This window comes from Talpa europaea (genome assembly GCF_964194135.1).
Source record: "Talpa europaea genome assembly, chromosome: 7".
Lineage (NCBI taxonomy): Eukaryota > Metazoa > Chordata > Mammalia > Eulipotyphla > Talpidae > Talpa > Talpa europaea.
Window position 1 is genome coordinate 21,564,094 of NC_140074.1, and position 21,030 is coordinate 21,585,123.

The following is a 21,030-nucleotide window of genomic DNA, read 5'->3' on the forward strand; positions in this document are numbered from 1 at the left end:
TTCTCAACTTTTCCCATTTGAAATTGTTCAGAATGCAGTTAGAGAAGCAGATACTTAAAAGATTCTTAAAGTTAGAGGAAAGAATTCTTTGAATTTCTCAATTGTGGCAGTATAACCTAGAGATTATGAGAAATGTAATGTCATTGAACAATACCTTATACTACTGTATCATTTTAAATCGTGAACTACTTTGATGCTTGATTAACTGATTTTTAATTATTGCAAAGTCTTCATATACAGGCATTTGTATAACTTGGGGAGCATTTTTTATTGTTTTTTTGTTTTTATTGAAGTAATGGTTTGAAATACTGTATATGACTTAGGAGTATAGGATCATACCTCTTCAGATATATGTTACCTCAACCACTTGTGGGGTGGAGGTAAGGAAAGGCCCAGATCATTTCTCAGAAGCAGAACTCTATATTAAATATTGATCCCATAAGAAAAGCAGGGTTTATTCTTATGGTTTAGATTATGGGTCCACTCTGAGTGAATGACCTGCTGGGAATGTGATAACTAACTGCTTTTCAAATTTGTTCACATATCTCAGTTCTGTTTTTTTCTTTCACATTCTAAGTACATTCTATATTTAAATCCATTATAGAAACATTCACTTTAAATATTCTTGACTGTTGATGAAATATCATTTCAGTGTTTTGGTCTTCACAGTTTAAATTGGTGCCAGCTATATTTATGTCTTCTTAGAGTCATAACATTCCAGACATAGAGGAACAAAGATGTTTGCTTAGTTACTTGACAGAAAGTCTATAGCATAAAAATAGATACATTTCTGTGCTACAGCCTACATATTGGTGAGTAATTCACAACTATTAAATGATAATGCATAACATTTTAAGAATAGATATACATTTTTTCTAGTGTTTTTTTCTTCATTGAATATTTGCAAACTTGGGTCATAAGAGTACAATGTTTTTCATTATCCAATGTCAGCAGAATCTTATTACATGCACACTCAAATTAACTGATTTGAATGATAAATCCTTAGCAAAATAACAATATCTTAAAATAAAATATAGTAAAATATCGGTTGTCTACTTACCATTACATACTTCACATTATCAGAGATATTTTATGTGTGTACAGATGTATATCTGTACAGAATTTAGCCTACACATTCTTAATAGGTAATTGATTATTTCCAAAGGTAAATTAGCCCTATGTGAGTTGGGATTTTTTATTGTCTTACTTGCTGACTTTAGTACCTAACTCCCAAGCATTGAAGAGACGTAAAGATGCAAGGTCACATTCCCAGAAAAGACTCTTCTGACACTCGTCCTTCCTCAGGGGTCTCAGGTCCATGCAATACCCCCCAATCTCTTGAACATTTCTTAAAAATGCTACTTCCCTGGGAAAGAAGCAGTCTCTTTATCCATCTGCCTACCCCACTATGATGTATTTCTCTTGAATATAGAATCCATGTGTTACTTATCTATATCCTCATTCCTAGGGCATCCTTGGCTCTCAAAAAAATATAATCTTTGAAGGCAGCTAGTTAGAATTCAGATTATTCCAGACCAACATTTATTGTATATCTGTTGTTCGATAAATTCTCCTGTCAAGTGGTGAACACAAGAAGAGTGGATCCAATTCTATCTACTGCAAAGGAACTTGAAGAATGTCACAATTCAAATAATAAGGAATAATCTTTTATGGTCAGAAGATTTTTATCTTTTTTAATCTCACATATACCCTTTAAGTGAAAGTGTATGTAACTTAGATACAAGGTAGATTTTTAAAATCTCTGCTAGTGATGCTTACTGTATGTAATTCTATTTTTATAGTTCTGGTTACTACATATATACTGTGTGTGTGTGTGTAATTTAAATACTTTATACTACCATATATTCTTTTTTTTTTAATAGAGGCATGTTTTATTTATTTATTTGTTTGTTTATACATGCACTGGGTACATTCAGAAGCGCAGGAGGGTGAGAGAATTCACCAGAGCCAGAGCGGGGAGCAGAGCAGGCAGAAGGACCGAAGTACACTGCTGAGGGGAGCAGCGGGTGGCAGGAGAGGTCTGCGCGCCATTTGGGACCCTCCTCTGGTAGCCATGGAGCAGCAGGGGATCAAACCCGGCGCCACAGAGGCCGTGGGCAGCTTTGCAACCCAGCGCTCAACTGCTGCGCCACGAGGGAGGCCCACTACCATATATTCTTTATTCACCTAATTAATAATCCCATTTTGCCCATCTTATAGGTGAGGCAAAAGAAGCATTGTGAGTGACGTAACTTGCACAAGTCATTTAACATAATTAGAACATGACAGAGCCAAAAGTTCAGCCCACTCATTTTCTACCCAGAGTTTCATCATCAATTTTTCAACAAGGGAAGCTGAAACCTTCTCCTCTGCATACACAAAAAAGTTGTGTTACCAAATTAACTTAAATCTAAATGCAGATAAACCCATTTTTTTTTTAAAGATTTATTTATACAAGCACTGAGTACAGTCAGAAGCGTGGGAGGGTGAGAGATTTCACCAGAGGCAGAGTAGGGAGCAGAACAGACAGAATGATGAAACACACTGCTGAGGGGAGCAGCGGGTGGCAGGTTAGGTCTGCACGCCATGTGGGACCCTCACCTGGTGGTGGAGGATCGAACCAGTGCTGAAGAGGCTGCGGGCAGCTTCACAACCCAGCGCTCAACCACTGTGCCACTGGGGAGGCCCAGATAAACCCGTTTGTTCTGAATAGTTTAAGTAACAATGTAAGGATTTATAACAGTATAATCCCAAATAAAAAGTTGGGTCCCAAGGTAACTGCTGATAGCTTTCAAATTTGAACTATAGCTTCTCACTGAAATAGAGAAGTCCTTTGACAGTGAGGTTCAAAGCTGGGATCAAGTTCTGCAGCCAATCCAGGTTATGGTTTTTTCCATCCATACATAAAATCACCAAATAATCAATGCAGGTCTTATGCATTCATCATCTATTTGTTCTGAGTAAATTGGGTCTCTTGTTTACTGTTGTGAAGAAGGAACTACTCAAAATAAAGTTACAGGGATTAGGATGGTGTCCAAGTGCTAATGTGGGAGTAGCAAAGTATGTGTTGTATGCCTTCTGTGTAATCTCAAGTTTTCCTACCTATATAGATAATTTTTTAAATATTTTATTTTATTTTTTATGCATATAAGAGCTGGGATGTAGGCCAGAGGTGCAGGGGGTGAGGGTGTGTGTGAGAGGATTCACCAGAGACAGAGTGGGGAGCCGAGCAGGTGGATTGACTAAAATACACTGCTGAGGGGAGCAGGGGATGCCTGCTGTGCCATGAGGGCCAGCTCCCTGGCAGGGGATTGAACTCATGCTATAGATTGCTTAATAGTGCTGAGACCCCCTGGGCCACCAGGGAGGCCCCTAGATAATTTTATTTATTAGTGATGTCTCAATTATTTATGGAGATAAAAATAATAAATACAAGTTACCTCAAAAACACATGTATGTAAGACAGGTCTTATATCTGAGAGAATAAGACCCACAAAGAGGAGGGAGAGATTTATATTGGCACCAATGAGAGGACAGGTTAATGCAATTGAGAGTTACATTTAGCATTGAACTTCTTGGCAGCCAAAGCTAAAAGGGAAACAGTATAAATTATGTAGTTCACATTATCTGATAAAAGAATGCATCTTGTTCTTTGGGACACATAAAATTTTTCCTAACATTAAGTCTAAGAGGAATTTATCCCTGGATATATAATTAATAGCCAATATTAAATATCAGATGTATAGCAGTTTTATAACCATTGTGGAAATTTAAATGATTTCTTGCCTTCTAAATCATTCTCTATTTTCTCACCTATTTACTTGTATCTGTGTAGCACTCACCCCCTCCCCCCACAAACAATCGAATAAAATAATTGCATAATGTTAAATATTAGGAAAGCTATTTTCCTCCTACTGAGTTACCTCAAAATCTTAAGCCAGATCTTCATTTCTGTTCCAATATTTAATGCAAGTGGAAATTTCTGAGCAAGGAAAATTTAGGTTGCTATCATCTTCTCAAGGACAAGGACTCAATAATAAGTGGTGCCCAAAATGAATAAACACATATTAAACTGCAGTCGTCCTGGAAGCATTGCATTAATGTCTCTGTGCACTATTTTTCAGACTCTGGGGTTTTATGAAGAATTATAGTCCTTCACCTTCACAAAGAGCTTCCAATATTTCAATTTCATCAAATAAAGATTTCAGAAAATACTATATTATGCTTATTTGTTTTATTTTTTAAGATTTATTTTATTTATGCATACAAGTGCTGGGGTATAGGCCAGAGGTGCAGGGGGGTGGGGTGTGAGAGGATTCACCTGAGACAGAATGGGGAACAGAACAGGTGGATCTACACTGCTGAGGGGAGCAGTGGGCGAGACAGGAGAAATCTGCTGTGCTATGTGGGTCAGCTCCTTGGCCGGGGATTGAACTAGTGCAGCAGTGGCTCATGGTAGCTTGATAGCACTGAGATTTAATCTTTGAGCCACAAGGGAGGCCCTATTTATTACTTTAATTTCAAGAGAGATGCCATCCATATAAGGAAAATGTGAAGGCATAACTTCAAAAAAAGGATAGTTTTATAATTTGGATATGTAAGATTTTAAAAACCCAACTACATAATCCTTCTTTGTCCCCTTTGCTGCAGACTGTGACAACACTGTTGATGGGCTGGCAGAACCCCTGAGAACACACACTCTACACAGACAACTCTTACTTGATGCAATTCTACAATCAATTGCAGGGAAAGAGATATAAGCATTGGGAAGCTAGTAATCATTACAAGTGATAATATATCATTATGAGAGACTTTATAAGGTTTTTACACAAGATGGAGAACTCTGGGAGTTATGACAAGGTTTAGTGGAAGCACAGTGACCTGAGATATGTTTTGAGCAGTAAAGAAGGATTGGAAATTTTAGAGAGCAAATATCAGATAGAAATAATATGTGGAATAAACAAAAGCACAAATGCAATAGAGTGATTGGTTCAATGGCACAAGTACCCCCAAAGTCTAAGTGGCACTTCCATATTTTAATTCAGTGGAACCATTGTTTTATCAATTGGTGGCAGTGTTCTCCTCTTGAAGACTAAGATCTCTAAACCAGCATATCACAAAGTTGCCAGAAGAGGCAAAATTTTTCTCAGCTAGTAGGTATAATAGTGACAGGCCACTCCTACTTACAGCTCTTGATTCTTGGACCAATACATTATGACTGTAGGGACAGCAGCATATAATAGACTCTGATTCAAAGGATATATTACGTCCAATACAGTAGAGTCCCTTTGTATCAGGTGTTATTTCCCACCTTCCAATGAGTCTAACTGCATCCAAATGATGGGGCATGTGTTAAGATAAGTTAATTTAATGGTTTTACTCCAGCCTGCACTTCTTTGAGTAAATGAATTCCTTGATCAAACTCAACACTGCAGAGTTCCATGATGGTTGCATAAGGCATTCTAAGCATCCTTGACGGTTGATGCTAATAGAAGTGTATGGACAAGGCAGACAAATTCATATGCAGAATATGTTCCCATGAAGATGAATCTCTGCCACCTCCATGATGGAAGAGGTCTAACGTAATCAACCTGCCACCACATGGCTAGTGAGCGGCCGCAAGAATGCCCTGTCCAGGACTCAATCTTGGCATCTGCTATTGGTTCATTGTGTCCTCAACAGGAACATCTGTCAAATAATTCCTGATGAGGGAAAGTACATGATGTTGAGCCCATGCACAGCCTTCACCCCTGGTTAGAGCCACTTTAATCATATGCTCACTGAGCGCTGGCGTGGCCGGGGCAGCTGACATGCACAGAATGAGCAATGTTGTCTATTTGGTTATTAAGAACTCCTCTGTAGAGGATCCCTGTTGGTGGGCATTCATGCATGGCAAAAATATCTTTATGGCCTGGCCCCCATTAAAGAGACCCAAACACATATCTCATCCCCAGAATTCCTTGTCACCAGTATTTCTTCTGTTGATAAGATTTCAGTGTGTGTTGGCAAGGAAAAAATATTTGAAGGGCCCAGATCCAGTTTCATAAAACACGCAGAAAAGTGGAGTTCATAGCGAGAGGCAATACACTCGTAACTGACATACTATCCTGTCTATGAGCCCTCCCCAATCCACCATCTTCCACTGATCCCTGCAAGTCTCACCTCATCTATATACACTGAATATGCCATCTATTGCTCCTGAATTAAGGGCTTTGCTTACTCTTCTTTTACCTGGAATTTGCTTCTCCCTCCCAGATATCTAAAGACTTTCCCTCTTACCTCCTTCAAGTCTTTGCCATCTTCTCAGTGAAGGGATCCTTGAACTCCCCAATGCCCCCGTTCTCTTGTCTATTTTACTCCATAACACCAATTGTTATGGAGTAACCTATGTATTTTTTACTATTTATCTTATTTTTTGTTCTCCTCTCCAGAAAATGACCTCCACAGAGCAAAAATTATGTCTGTTTGTTCATAGTTGCATTCTCAGCACGGAAAATAGGGCCTATCTCAGTAAGCATTTGATAAATATTTGCTTAAAGAATGGTCTTTTAAAAAAAATTAAATGTTGGTGTAAATTTAAGTGAAGGGTAATGAAATATAGAGTTCAAAACATTAAAGCATTGGCTCATGAAGAGTTGTATTATTGGGCCTCCCTGGTGGCGCAAGGGATTAAGCACCGCACTACGAAGCAATTCACAGCCTCGGCCAAAGAGAAACCCACATGGCGAGGCAGACCTTTCCTCTCTTGCCTGCTGCTCCTCTCAGCAGTGTATTTCAGTCAGTCTGCCTGTTCTGTTCCCCACTCTGTCTCTGGTGAATCCTCTCACATACACACCAGCCCCCCTCGCATCTCTGGCCTGTACCCCAGCTCTTGTATGCATAAATAAATAAATCTTAAAAAAAATAGAACTGTATTATTGCTTTACTCATAATAGCCAAACACTGTAAGCCACCCATCTATCCACAAATAAGTGATAGATATTCTTAAATGTAAAACTGAATTAACTACTGATTCACAGAACAACATGGATAATCCTTACAAACATTATGAGCAAAAGAAGCCACATATGAAAAATATATACTGTATGATTTTATTTTAATGAAGTCCCATAACATGTAATAGAAATCAGAACAATATTTGCCTAGGGAAAAGGGAATGGAGTAAAGGGGCACTTTCTGGGATGATATAAATGTCCTATATCTCAATTCAGGTAGAGGTTACGCAGGAGTAAACATTAATGAAACTCATGGAAAGATGCTTAAAATGAGTACATTTCATGCTACACAAATCTCACTTCTATGACAAGCTTAGTAATAATTTGGATACAGGGCCTCCCTGGTGGTGCAGCGGTTGAGCGCTGGGTTGCGAAGCTGCCCGCAGCCTCTGCAGCGCTGGTTTGATCCCCGGCTGCTCCCCGGCCGCTGGGTGAGGGTCCCACATGGCGCGCAGACCTCTCCTGCCGCCCGCTGCTCCCCTCAGCAGTGTACTTAGGTCCTTCTGCCTGCTCTGCTCCCCGCTCTGGCTCTGGTGAATTCTCTCACCCTCCCGTGCTCTGACTGTACCCAGTGCTTGTATAAATAAATAAATCTTTAAAAAAATAATAATAATTATTTGGATACAAAATAAAATCACAAAAACAATCTAAAATCCCAATTTGATAATAATTTGTTAGGTAAGCCAGGACAAAGACTCACGATTTGTCATTCATCAAAAAGGACTAAAGCAAAAAAAATGTAAGTTTCAAACACAAGAAAGTAAGGTTTGAGATCATTTCTCAGAAGTCAAGATACGAGAGAGAAATTAAAGATGCAGGTAAAGCTAACATGTATCTGACCGGGGACAAGGGATGTGCGATTAAGTCCCCTCAAATCATTAGAAATTAAAAGAGCTATAGTTTCTCTTTCCTTTTCCAGCACATCTCTTCTGAAGTTGTTATTTCTCATGATGGCTACTGACTGCTGCTTGAGGCTGGGTACTGGGTTAATTTTAGAAAGATCTATAGTTATGAAGATTATAAATTATTGAATGAGACTACCTAGGGGAATGAGAATTTCCCTCCATTACTGTTAAAGAAAATGCTGTTTGGATGAGTGCTGTTAGGAGTCTGTGTGACTCCAGTTAACCCTCCTGTGCAGCATCTTGGAATCACAAGTTCAATCTTCTGTAAGTTTCTACTGTTTTACCACGTATGTTGTTTTCAATTCCATTTTCCATTTTTTTTAAATTTCATGTTATAATTTCTTGGAATTATTGCTAGAGTTATCCTGTGTTTTAGAGTCTGATGGGGACACTTTTACCTACTGTTTTGTTTTTAAATTGTATGGTCTTCCTCAGTTTCTATCAATCCAGATTTAAGCCCATTCTTCTAATAATTGTGACTCATTGCACCTCTGTCTTTTATAAATGTGGTTGTTGTTTCTTGAATTACATGATCAATCCACTATACAATAGGATGTGTCATTTCCACAAAGATACAAAAACAAAAAGAAAATGAGAGTCCAGACTACGCTGGCACACTGAGTGGAGTAACGAAGGAAGCACTTTACCATTGCACCTAACAGGAGTCAATGCTGTCTCCGAGCATGCTGCTAAAGCAGAAATAGCAGCAAGGAAATGGAAAATTAAGAGAGTCCTCAAGTAACTGATGCTGAACCAAACACATCAGGCTCTTTGAAATCAGTAAGATATCTGTTTATTTGCACTCACTTTTTGGCATAAGATAATGATGACTTCTGAATGTAAATTCACATAGACCTTTCTTTTTCAATAAGAAGGAAAAATTAACTGTATGCAGACTTAGTTTGTATCTGCACTGGTACAGATACCCTATACTAAAATCCTGTTTGCTTTTTATTTATTTATTTATTTATTTATTTATTTATTTTTATTTATTTATTTTTTAAAATAGAGGCATGTTTTATTTATTTATTTGGTTGGTTGGTTGGTTGGTTTTTGTTTATACATGCACTGGGTACAGTCAGAAGCGCGGGAGGGTGAGAGAATCCACCAGAGCCAGAGCGGGGAGCAGAGCAGGCAGTAGGATCAAAGCACACTGCTGAGGGGAGCAGCGGGCGGCAGGAGAGGTCTGCGCGCCATGTGGGACCCTCCTCCCATGTAGGACCCTCCTCCGGTGGCCGGGGAGCAGCCAGGGATCGAACCAGCGCTGCAGAGGCTGCAGGAGAGGTCTGCGCGCCATGTGGGACCCTCCTCCGGTGGCCGGGGAGCAGCCAGGGATTGAACCAGCGCTGCAGAGGCTGCGGGCAGCTTCGCAACCCAGCGTTCAACCGCTGCGCCACAGGGGAGGCCCAATCCTGTTTCGTTTTATTTAGCACTGTACTTCCCATGGTTAGTGAACCATTAAATTTTTTAAAGTATCATCTTTTAACACATCTTTTAAAGAACTATTGTTACACTGAACTCATTTTGGAAATACCTACTCTACACAACATGGTTTGCTAGAATCAGTTACTAAGGTTTGTATTTTGAATGCTAACTTCCCTCTGATACAAACTGGAATAGTTTGTAGTTAACATCAGAGAGATGATTTTTAAGACAATGGGTCACTTGTTTAACTTCTAATTGGTACAGATGCTTTAGGTTACGGCTGGAGCATTCTGCTCACGAGCTCAAAATCTGGGGTTTCATCTCATCCTGAGCCAACTGGATTCTGCCTTTTCCAAAACCAGCATCCCTGACCCTGCTTTGACATCTCAACAGACTGCAAATGACTGGGTGAGTCAGTGCAGACAGACAGAGGTATGATCTAAATCTACCCCACCACCAAAAAGTTCATCACAGCAACGAAACAAAAAACAAATGTCCAGATGATGCTAGATCAGCAATGTTATCTTTTCCATTATGATAGAATATTTTTAAGTTGGTGTGTATCATGGGCAAATAGTTTGCTAAATTTTTAATGCATATAGTCTTCTATTCTAAGTTTAGCTAGAAAAAGCAATTACAATTTGAATGTGTATCTTGGCCCTAAATGGTTTCTTTATTTGGAAATCAATAGCATTGTTTCAGAAGGAAAACAAATATTTGGCATGTTGATGATTTGAGATTTTTATCTCACTACTAGAAGTCTTTGTCCCTTTCTTTGCTTTGTCTTATAAACCACTGAATATATTTTAAGACAATATTATGTCTTCCTAATTAAAAATCATTTTTAAAATCCAGTTAGGGAAATAAAAAGCATATGAATCAAATGCAATTGAGAATGACATTTGTAGCACTACAATTGTTCAAACTGATTTGATTTCAAATTTATTTGGGGATGTCCTTTAAAAATGCATGCTTGTTTTTTCCTTCAAGTTTCAACATGGCTTATAAGTGGCTCTATTTTATGGTCTCATAGAGAAGAGGTATATGAGATGGAAGGGACAGTGTGAGTGATAATGTTGACTTAAGAAAGGGCAGGAGTCTGGGGTGCACTGGGTCTAGATGATCCATTGTACTGCAGAGCTGTTGGGATAAACCTAGTGAGGCTTGCTCGCTGCCAGAAGAGGAGACTCCAGGGAGTACATTTAGAATCACTCCATCCTGAGAGAACCTAATGTAGTTGGGGGAGTTGAAGTTTCCAAGGGATGATTCACAGCCCAATTCTTAGCTCTGTGATTTAATCTTTTCTAAGAGTTAGCTTCATCATTTGTAAAATGTCGTCACTAGCAATACTTATCTCAGAGCACTGTGCTGAGAATCTAGAGAATTCATGCATGTGGAAAGCCAGCACAATGCCAATGTTTACTCAGAGGTAAACACATAGAAAAATGTTATTTTATTTTTTAAAAAGATTTATTAATTTATGCATACAAGAACTGGGGTAGAGGCCAGAGGTGTGGGGGGGTGAGAGGACTCACCAGAGACAGAGTGGGAAACAGAACAGGCAGATTGATGAAATACACTGCTGAGGGGAGCAGCGGGCAAGTCAGAAGAGGTCTGCTGCACATGTGGGTTGCTCCCTGGCCGGGGATTGAACTTGTGCTGCAGTGGCTGCAAATAGCGTCATAGGTTGGGTCTTAACCCCTTGTGCCACCAGGGAGGCCTGAAAATGTTATTTTAAAACTATTAATTTATTAATTATACTTGGGATTCCCGAGGGGTTCCTTGAAGTACTTTTTTCTGGTTCAAGAGTACCCTGGAAATCTGAATGAAAACACAGTGGGTAACAAATTTATTTTGGTCATAAAACCCAATATCCAAGATAGATCACTTAGTGGACTCTGTTCACAGCAGCCTCAGTCTTCCATGGCAGTAGTGGAGAGGTGCATTGGCTCAACTGGAAAAGTCCTAGAAAGACTCATCCAGCTCCAGTGTAGACTTATCTCACCACCCATATGCCCCTCTCCTCGGGTGTCTGAGGGAGCTAAATAGACCAATATTATCCCAGGTTATGGCATTTATTCTCCCTCCCTCTTAAATAAAAAAAAAAAAAAGGCTATAGAAAATCCATTTACAATAAACTCCAAACTTTAAATATAAAAAGGAAAAGAGGGCCTGCCCTGTGGCGCAGTGGTTGAGCACTGGGTTGCGAAGCTGCCCGCAGCCTCTCCAGCGCCAGTTCGATCCCCACCTACTCCCCGGCCACCGGAGGAGGGTCCCACATGGCGCGCAGACCTCTCCTGCCGCCCGCTGCTCCCCTCAGCAGTGTACTTCGGTCCTTCTGTCTGCTCTGCTCCCCGCTCTGGTGAATTCTCTCACCCTCCCGCGCTTCTGACTGTACCCAGTGCTTGTATAAATAAATAAATCTTAAAAAAAATAAAAATAAAAAGGAAAAGACTACTTATACTAGAATTAAAATAAGGAAAGATGTTATTATTTGAGAGACAGAGACAGAGAGAGAGACAGAGAGAGAACATGTTGTCTTGAGTGTTCTAGTAGTGGAAGGACAGTGGGGAAAACTGAAGATTCTTAGGGTTTGTTTTCTGCTTAAAAGACATTGACCAAATCATCAGAGGAGACAAATTGACCAAATGGCATTGACCATTAAAAGACATTGACCAAATCATCAGAGGAGACAAGCATTTTCCTGGCCTCATGCTCCAACATTCACTTGCAGATAAATGTCTAAATAAGAAATATTGAGAAACATGATGTATGACCCCTCAATAACAAGTTTGGGATTATTTTTACAGGGCAATATTTTGTATGGTATGTATGGCTACTCCCCCCCCCCCCGACCTCATTAAGAGTAAATATTATAAGTGGTTATTCCTTTAAGTCGAGGGCTATGGAGAAGTGTTTCAAGTCCATATGCAGATAATCAAAGAAAGAGCTGGCCTTCAAGGTCTTGTAGGGAATGAAAAGCATCAAAATGAAAGTTATTAAATAAACTATAATAAAGGATGCTTAAATACCTTACCAGTCTGTGAGCCAGAAGATAAAATCATCTAGTTCTCAGAAATTAAGAGATTTTCTAGAAATGGTGCAGATGGCAGAAACAAGAATTGGGGAGGGAGAGCAAGACAGTGAACTGAAAAAACATAGAGTGCTTATAACAGGCAAGCTCTTTGCTACTGTCTTCAACAACAAATTATTTCATCTTCATAATTACCCAGCCCAGTCTTATCATCTATGAGCAGTGAAGGTCAGTGCTGAACACATTTGTCCTGCAAATTGTGACCACACCCCTTCATACAGGCCATGGAAATGAAGGGCTGCACAGGGAGAGCCGAGAGCTAAAAAGAAAGAAGGACAAAGGAACAAAACGTATGCAAACCCCTCGTATCCTGTGAATTTCAGGGACACACACTATAGTCAGCGTTGTTTTTTGTTGTTTTTTTTTTAAGATTTATTTATTTTATACAAGAACTAGGGTACAGGTCAGAGGCACAGGAGGGTGAGAGAATTCACCAGAGACAGAGGGGGGAGCAGAACAGGCAGATGGACCAAAGACACTGTTGAAGGGAGTAGCAGGCAAGGCAGGAGAGGTCTGCCGTGCCATGTGGGTATCTCTCTGGCTAGCAGAGAATTGAACCTGTGCTGCAGGGGCTGCAGACAGCTTCACAGTGCTGAGCTCAACCCGCTGTGCCACTAGGGAGGCCCTCGATAGTGAGAGTTTTATGGGTAAAGTCAGATTTCTGTTCTTGTGTAGAAACCAAAAAAAAAAAAAAAAAAAAAAAACCCCTTGCAGTAAGGATTGAAGATAAAAGAATGAGGAAGTAAAAGAGTGTGGGGAGAGGAGAGCAGGCATGGTAGGGGGATGGTCACTGGCAGTAGGGGAAAGTGTTGCAGGGGGTCCACACCTGAACAGGAAGGAGAACTGTAGTATTTGTTAAATAATCCCAGCTATGTTGCAAATAGAATGTGGGAGTAGAGCCAGGGCTTCTCTGGGGAGCAGACACTCCCCTCTTTTCAAACCCTCTCAACCTTCAGCAAAGCAGCTGGTGCTGGGTTACCTGCCGACACCCCTCCTGGCCAGCCACACACCACTCCCTCAGGTAATCTGTCCTGTTATGATACCTGTTTACTTTCTTGAATTCCTTGTGTTTCTCTAATTGGTACACTTCAACCACATTTTATCCAGTTTTTAAAATTTGGGAGCTATTTGTGTGCAGTGACAGCATATGATTTGCCCAGTTCCCATCTGAATTTGGAGAGTGGCTCCTATCAGTCATGAATTTGCACTCAAAATTCTATAAAAAATAAAACCTTAAAAATCTAAATTACTACCTTTTTAAATAAATAATTCATATGCAGTTTTGTGGGGGATAAACAAGGCCATTTACCTACATTACCTACAATTCACCTCTACTGCTACGTGTAGTTTCTACTTGTGATTGAATCATCAAAGGACCATAGGTACTTAAAATAATAATAATAATAACATCATAAAGACCAGACTGGGCAGTGACAAAAATTCATCGCTTACTGCTTTCTGTCATGAAGGTTTCTGGGGACAGTTGAAAGGCACAAGGACATGTCCAGAGCCTGATGGAAATAGTCCAGACACGTCTTACACAAGGGAGATTCCCACAGCTCACAGCATGCTCTAGGGAAAGATGCTAAACGCTAAACCCTCAACAGGAAATTTTTAGAGTAGATGACTTCTCCTCATCCATCTAATAAGCAAAAAGGGCATCTCTCTCAGGGACAGGAGTGAAGACTCATGGATGAGTCTCTTACCAAAATAAGTTTTATTCTGATGTTTAAAAGCACTTTTTCAGACATTATGACCTCTATAAGGAAAGTAACTATTTCATCTGAAGTTTTTTTTTTTTTTTAAGATTTATTTTTCTGTGCACAGAAGAACTAGGGTATAAGCCAGAGGTGTGGGGAGTGGGGTGAGAGGATTCACCAGAGACAGAGTGGGGAGCAGAACAGGTGGATTAACTGAAATACACTGCGGAGGGGTGCAGGGGGTGAGACAGGAGGGGAGGGGTCTGCTGCGTCATATGTGGGTTAGCCCCCTGGCCAGGGATCAAATTCAGGCCATGGGAGTGATAATGCTGAGACCTAATCCCTAGGCCACCAGGAAGGCTCTTCATCTGAAGTTTAACCAAAGAAATTATCTATTTCAGAACAGAGGACAAAATCTAGTTGCTCTTGATTTGTTGTAGGGTAAGATGTGAAACTGCAACTAGGCAATTTTCACCTTCTGTACTGAATTTAGACTCCAAGCCCCATATTAGATGAGTCCCCACTGAATCTCCCCGCATACCACACTATAAGCCTCACTCCTACCTTAGTTATTTGTGCATTTACTTCCAGGAGTGGACATGACATAGGGCCCCCTTCTTTTCCACCTGAATTCTGTCAATTCTACTTGCACTTAGTAGGCACTTACTTGTTAGTCATAGAATTACATTTCAGGCAAAGTAAGAAAGGAAATTCTAAAGCCTGATCTATGGTATTCAACTGCTATAAAAGACATCACTGAGACAATGGGGAAGATTCATTAGATAATAGAATTCTATTAGATAGAAGAATTGAATCAATGTTAATTTCCTGATTGTAAATTGTATGTGGCTATGCAAGGAGATTCTTTATTTTTAGAACAAACACACTGAAATATTTTGGGCTAAAAGGACATCATCCCTCAACTTTCTCTTAAAGATTCAGGGACGGAAAGTGTGTGTGTGTGTGTGTGTGTGTGTGTGTGTGTGTGTGTGTGTAAATACACATATAAAGATGTTAACATTTGAATTTGGGTGAGGTACTCAGAATTCTTCAGAAATGCGTACTATTCTTTCAGCTTTTGCAAAAGTCTAAAATTATCTTTTAAAAAAGGCATAAGGGAGGAGCCTCCTCAGAACTAATCAAGAAATCTCTGACATTCCAGTACTCCTTTTCCTTAACCTCAACAGGTCAGAGAGATATTCAATGACTATTATGCAAATACAAAGGGCACAAAAGGGTCTCCCCAGTGGCGCAGGTGGTTGAGTGCTGTACTGTGAAGCTGTCTGCAGACTCTGCAGCACGGGCTCAATTCCCAGCTGGCCAGGGAGATGCCCACATGGCATGGCAGACCTCTCCTGTCTCACCCGCTTCTCCTCTCAGCAGTGTCTTCGGTCCATCTGCCTGTTCTGCTCCCCACTCTGTCTCTGGTGAATCCTCTCACCCTCCCGCGCCTCTGAGTGTACCCCAGTTCTTGTATAAATAAATAAATCTTTAAAAAAAAAAACAAAGGGAGCAAAACCCTCACAACAAAGAAACCCTACCATACGAAGGAAATTTATACCATGGAAAGGAGACCTCTATGGGAAGGAAAACCCTACTATGGGAAGGAAACCTCTACTATGGGAAGCTCTGATCGATTTAGATTATGCTCAACCTGGGATTCCATGAGGCTTCTTTCTGAATTATGTTTGGGAGTCCAGAGCTCCACCAAGTTATGGTAACTGTCAATTTTCTCTGAAGCACAGAATTCTAGGAGTATTAAGGGATAGTGATAGTTATTATTATTTATTGACAACATTCCATGTGCCAGGCATTATGCATAGAATGTTTATCCATTTTCAAATTTCCTCCTCATAAAACCCTTAGGACTTACATACTATTATTTTACCCAAGTTACTGCTGAGATAATTCATGCTTATAAGTATTAAGATGAGTTAATGAGTGGTATGTTGATTCAGCCTTCAGAGAACCAGATGCTAACAGGAGATTAGAAGTGGAAGAAAGTTTTTTGGAGGGCTATCCCCACCCCTTCCCCCCTCTGATAAAATACAAAGAGAAAAGCAGGACTGGGCAGGGTGAGTCTTCAGATAATGATGCAGCTCTGATTCCTGTAAGGGAGAGGGAGGAAGAAGGTCTTCCTCATCTAGGGTTCCCTAGGCACCTTCTCTCCCCCCAATTCTTGGATTAGGGTTCTGAGGTTGTTGCATGAAGAGCAGAAAGTTTATCATATTAATGTGTTAAGCAACTAGGATGTGATGGTACTTTTCCTCTAGCTGGTGAGCACTCTCTCCTACTATGTAGTTTTAATAATTATTTTTAAATTCTGAGTTTGTGCTCTTATTTTTCACAAGCATATGAAATCACATTGTTTCAGAGATACTGCAAAGTGAACTGTAGTTCAGCAGATTACTTAATTAATGAATTAGGCCTGATAATTTTCCTAGTCAATTTTTTGGTATAACAGAATATCATTCTTTAATCACAACTTCATAGAGAAGAGTATTGTTCTAGATTCTGGAAGGAAATCATGTCTAGGAAAATTTAAAAAGGTGGGGGGAAAAATTAAACTTCAAGTGAGATAGCAATTAAGCCCCTATTGGTCCAGATCCCATCCAATGAACTCAAGTTATTATTATCATTTGTACAAGCAGTATCTTCTCAGAGGTCAAATTTTATTTTCCATAAGAGATTGAAAAAAGCACAAGTCAGAGTTAGAAATTAAGTAACTATTTTGGGATTTGCAGGAGAATCCTGAGGACCTCTCCAGTTTCTATATTTTTCTCTACCATCTGATTATTCCCATAAAGTAGAAATGGGCACCAAGAGAGCTCTTTCCCTCAGAATTTATATCTCTTCTGTGTATTAGAGCCTAATGTTTGCAGTGATTAACTTAATAAAGAAGTTCTCTCATGGCAGCCAAAATCTACACCCTGCTGTACCTTGAAAAAGAACAAACATTTGTTACAACTCCCAGATTGTAGGCCAATCAGACTGAGATAATATTTTTGAATTACCTGTGGTTTTCTTTTCATCAAATTTCAGGACTACATTTTCCAGTAGTATATCTGACATATGGAGAAGAGGGTTTTCAGAAATAATTTTCCTGTGTTTCACTCTTTATTAGAAGCTTAGATATAATATGCAAGCTCTTTTTTTAAAAAAGGATTCACTTTATATCCCACAAACAGGACCTGCTGCTAAATTTAGAAAGAGATGCTTAATGTCTAAATGTTGATAGTGCTTTAGTAGGAGAGCTATAGCAATAATCATATTCTAGTAGGTCAAGAAATTATACTTTGTCATTTTATCAAAGGCAAAGTGAGCTCAAGAAGGTTCATCGTACAGGTCATGACACTCTTTTTTATTATTTACCTTAAGAAATAAGATTGCCAAACTGATTGGCAGATTCATATTTGCTGATAAGCACATTCTAAGTCTCTATGGAAGTCAAATTACCATCTCAAGGTTGTATGCTGAGCACAGATCCAAAGATAGGAAGTGAATGATTTTGATAGCTGCTGTTAATCAGGTTACGGTTGTTTTATGAGCTCACCTAAGTCACAGCTATGTTCTGACAATCCATGGCCCCATTATATGTACACTGTCTTCCTTATTTCACCCTGGAAATAACTGGCTTCCACCAACCAATTTGGAGCAGGTAGCTAATTGCTTATCTTAATACACTTTCTTCCCATTCCTGGGCATGGAATCCTGATTTTGAGTTGGGAATGTTGTCATTTAGAAATAGCAAAGCCAAATAAAAATACAAAATAAGCAAACAACAAATTCGCTTGTCATAAAAAATATAGAAAGTCATTATAGGACTGCGACAGCAACCAGAATTAGAGGGCCCAAGATTTTGGAAAGCAGGGAATGATGGTGAGGGTGAGATCATTCGCAGCTGTTTGATTTCTGAGGATACTGCCCATTATGAACTAGGATTAGAAGCTGAGAAACTAGGTATTGCACACACACAGAACTGCTGAGGAGAAATCAGTAGAAATTTTGGTGGTTTCATTGCGCCAAACTGACAAAATTAGAGATATTGTGGATCAAGACAGGGAAGAGGGTGGAAAGCATAGAACTGAGCCTGAAATGGGACTTTTTCTTTAACTATTTACCAAATCCTGGAATCACCCAGTCAGTAGGCTAACAAGTATTAATAGAAAGCCTCTGGAAAACAGGACAGAGCTTTCAGCTGAAAGGCAAGGATTAGAGCTCAGAACATTCCAAGCAGATGGGCCCAAAGGACATATTGGCTCTTAGCTGGTAGCCCTGATGGGCTGCACTTTAGGAGCAGAGGAAACAGAAGTAGGCAGATGCTCACAATGCTCATAGCTCAGTGCCTGAAATTTAAAATAAGATGATCTGACTCAATTCTCTCTGCCTTGGAAAGAAAAAAGTAAATACTTTTTGGAGGAAGATAAAATCATCTGGAAACCATACAACATATTTATGTGCTGCAGAATGACATTTCAGTCAGGGATGCACCACATACACAATGGTGGTCCCCAGACTCTTATTGTCTAGTGAGGCCGTAACCTTCATGATGTCATAGTGTTTTATGCCAGCAGAAGTCTCCTATATGCATTGTTTAAAGCATCTCTTAATAGCATGATTTTCCTTTGTGTTTGATTTAATCTCCTGTTGTTTTGTTCATGACGGCCCCCAAATGAACAAAATCTACTGTTAATGTTGCAGTAAGAGGCTACATCAAGTGTTGACCTGGAAACAAAATTCAAAGAGATTAAGGACTACAAAAGTAGAAAATCAGCGATGGTTATTGCTGATCAGTCAGGCATGCCCCACTCTACCATAGTTGTGATCTTGAAGAACAAGAACAAAGTGACAGAAACTGTTGAACGATCTACTTTGTTAAAAGCAACAACACATAAAATTGAGAAGGGCATATGTCATATATGAAGAAACTGCTAATAACTTCAATGGAAGACCAGACACAGAAGCATATGCCTCTTGGCACCATGATGATCACAAACAGAGGAAGGAGTTTGTGATGTTGAAAGAAAAGGCTTGACCCACTACGATATTGAACCCATCAGTAGGTCTGGGTGCTTTCAACAACTCAGTAATCATTATTTACTCCATAATGTGAAAGTGAGTGGTGAATCTGCAAATATTGATGTAATAGCAACTGGAAAATATTTTGGATACTCTAGAAAAGCTGAATATGGGGGAAAAATATTTGCCAGAGCAAATATTCAATATGGATGACTCTCCTTACCCTGGGAATGGATGCCTGACAGAACTTTCATTTTTAAGGTGGTTTCAAGACTCCTAAGGATAGGCAAACTCTTATTTGAGGTGCAAGCTACAAATAAAGACCCATTATAATCTGGCACAGTGGAAGCCTCAAGGCCTGTACTCATCCTGATACGCACCACAGGTTTACTATAGGAGCAGTAAGAAGTCAAGGATGACCTAGCTCCTCTTCCAAGATGTCCTTCTGAATTGCAATTTCCACAAAAAGGAGAAATATTTTTTGAAGAATAACATGCCTTTCAAGATTTAGTTTATTGTTGATAATGCTCCCATACATCATTCTGTTATAGAGCAACCCCGATATTAAACGGGTTCCTGGCTGTGGGTCCTCACCCGCGCGCTTTAAAGGGACTTATGAATACTCTACTACAGACACACACAAAAGGGTTAATAAAAGGTTTATTTACAAGAGAAAAAGAAATAAGGAAAATGTACAACTCAGGGAGAAAATAGGGAAATAAAGACTTTAATGCGTCCTACCCGATCCGACGACCTGGAAACCCAAAGTCACTCTCAGAGCTGACCGGACGCTCCGAGCTGGCTGAGAGCCCAAAAATGGAGAGCCCCCAAAGCCCACGTGTCTGCCTTTTGTATCCACCTGGCTGCTTAACCCCACCCTCAGGTCCCAGCCACCTTCCCTTTGGTGGTGATGGGATTTGGAGTTCCCAGTGTCTTTGGCTTTGACCTGGGGTGGGGGTGGAGTCCACAAAGCCTATATGGAATTTGCTTTGGGACATCCTTTTCCCCCTAACAATTCTTTTATTGGTGACCTTCATCCCAAAATCAAAGTGGTATTTCTTCCTGCAAGTGATGGAGGACAAGAATAGAAAAAAACTAAAAAAGGAGGCACCACAAAACAAGAAACCTGGCTCACACAAGGAGGTGGGGGCAGAAGATATTAGCATAACCATCTACACAGTTGTGGAAACTAGTATTCTGAGGTGTGGAGGCCTAGATTACAAAGCATAACATACAAGCAGGTATCAGACTGGGGGTTTAGAGCTCAGGCCCAAGGGTAAAGATATGGAGATTGAGCCCATTGTAGAATCTCCAGTCCCTTTCAAATTCTACATAGTTACCCAAAATTAGCAACCAACTGACACTCACAAGGAGTGGCCCCTCCCAAACAGAAGAAGACTGTATCAGTGCAGTCTCTGCATTGGCTCGTGGCAGCACTCCCACTGCCCACCTGTGACTATGCAGGTACCTCTTTTTTTTTTTTAAGATGTATTTATTTATGCATACAAGAGTTGAGGTACAGGCCAAAGATGGGAGGGGGGTGAGAGGATTCACCAGAGACAGAGTGAGTCTCTCCCTCCGCAGGGCAGCATCCTTCCTGCCTGCCTGTGATCTGTCAAGGCCGCCTGCCTGCAACCATGCAGGCCTCTCTTAGTAAACCTGTCCCTTCTGGGGCAGCTCTTCCTGCCCACTTGTGTCTATGCAAGTGTCTTTTACTCTTTTGTCCCTTCCCTAATAAACCTGCCCTTTAAATATAACTGATGTCTCTGTCTCGTGGAGAAACTCGCCTGGGAAACTCACCATGTGTCGCTGAAAAGGGAGCTCTGGTGACACCTTTCCCAGAGTGAACCCAAGGACCCCGCACTCCAAACCCACTGACTCCAAAAAACGAC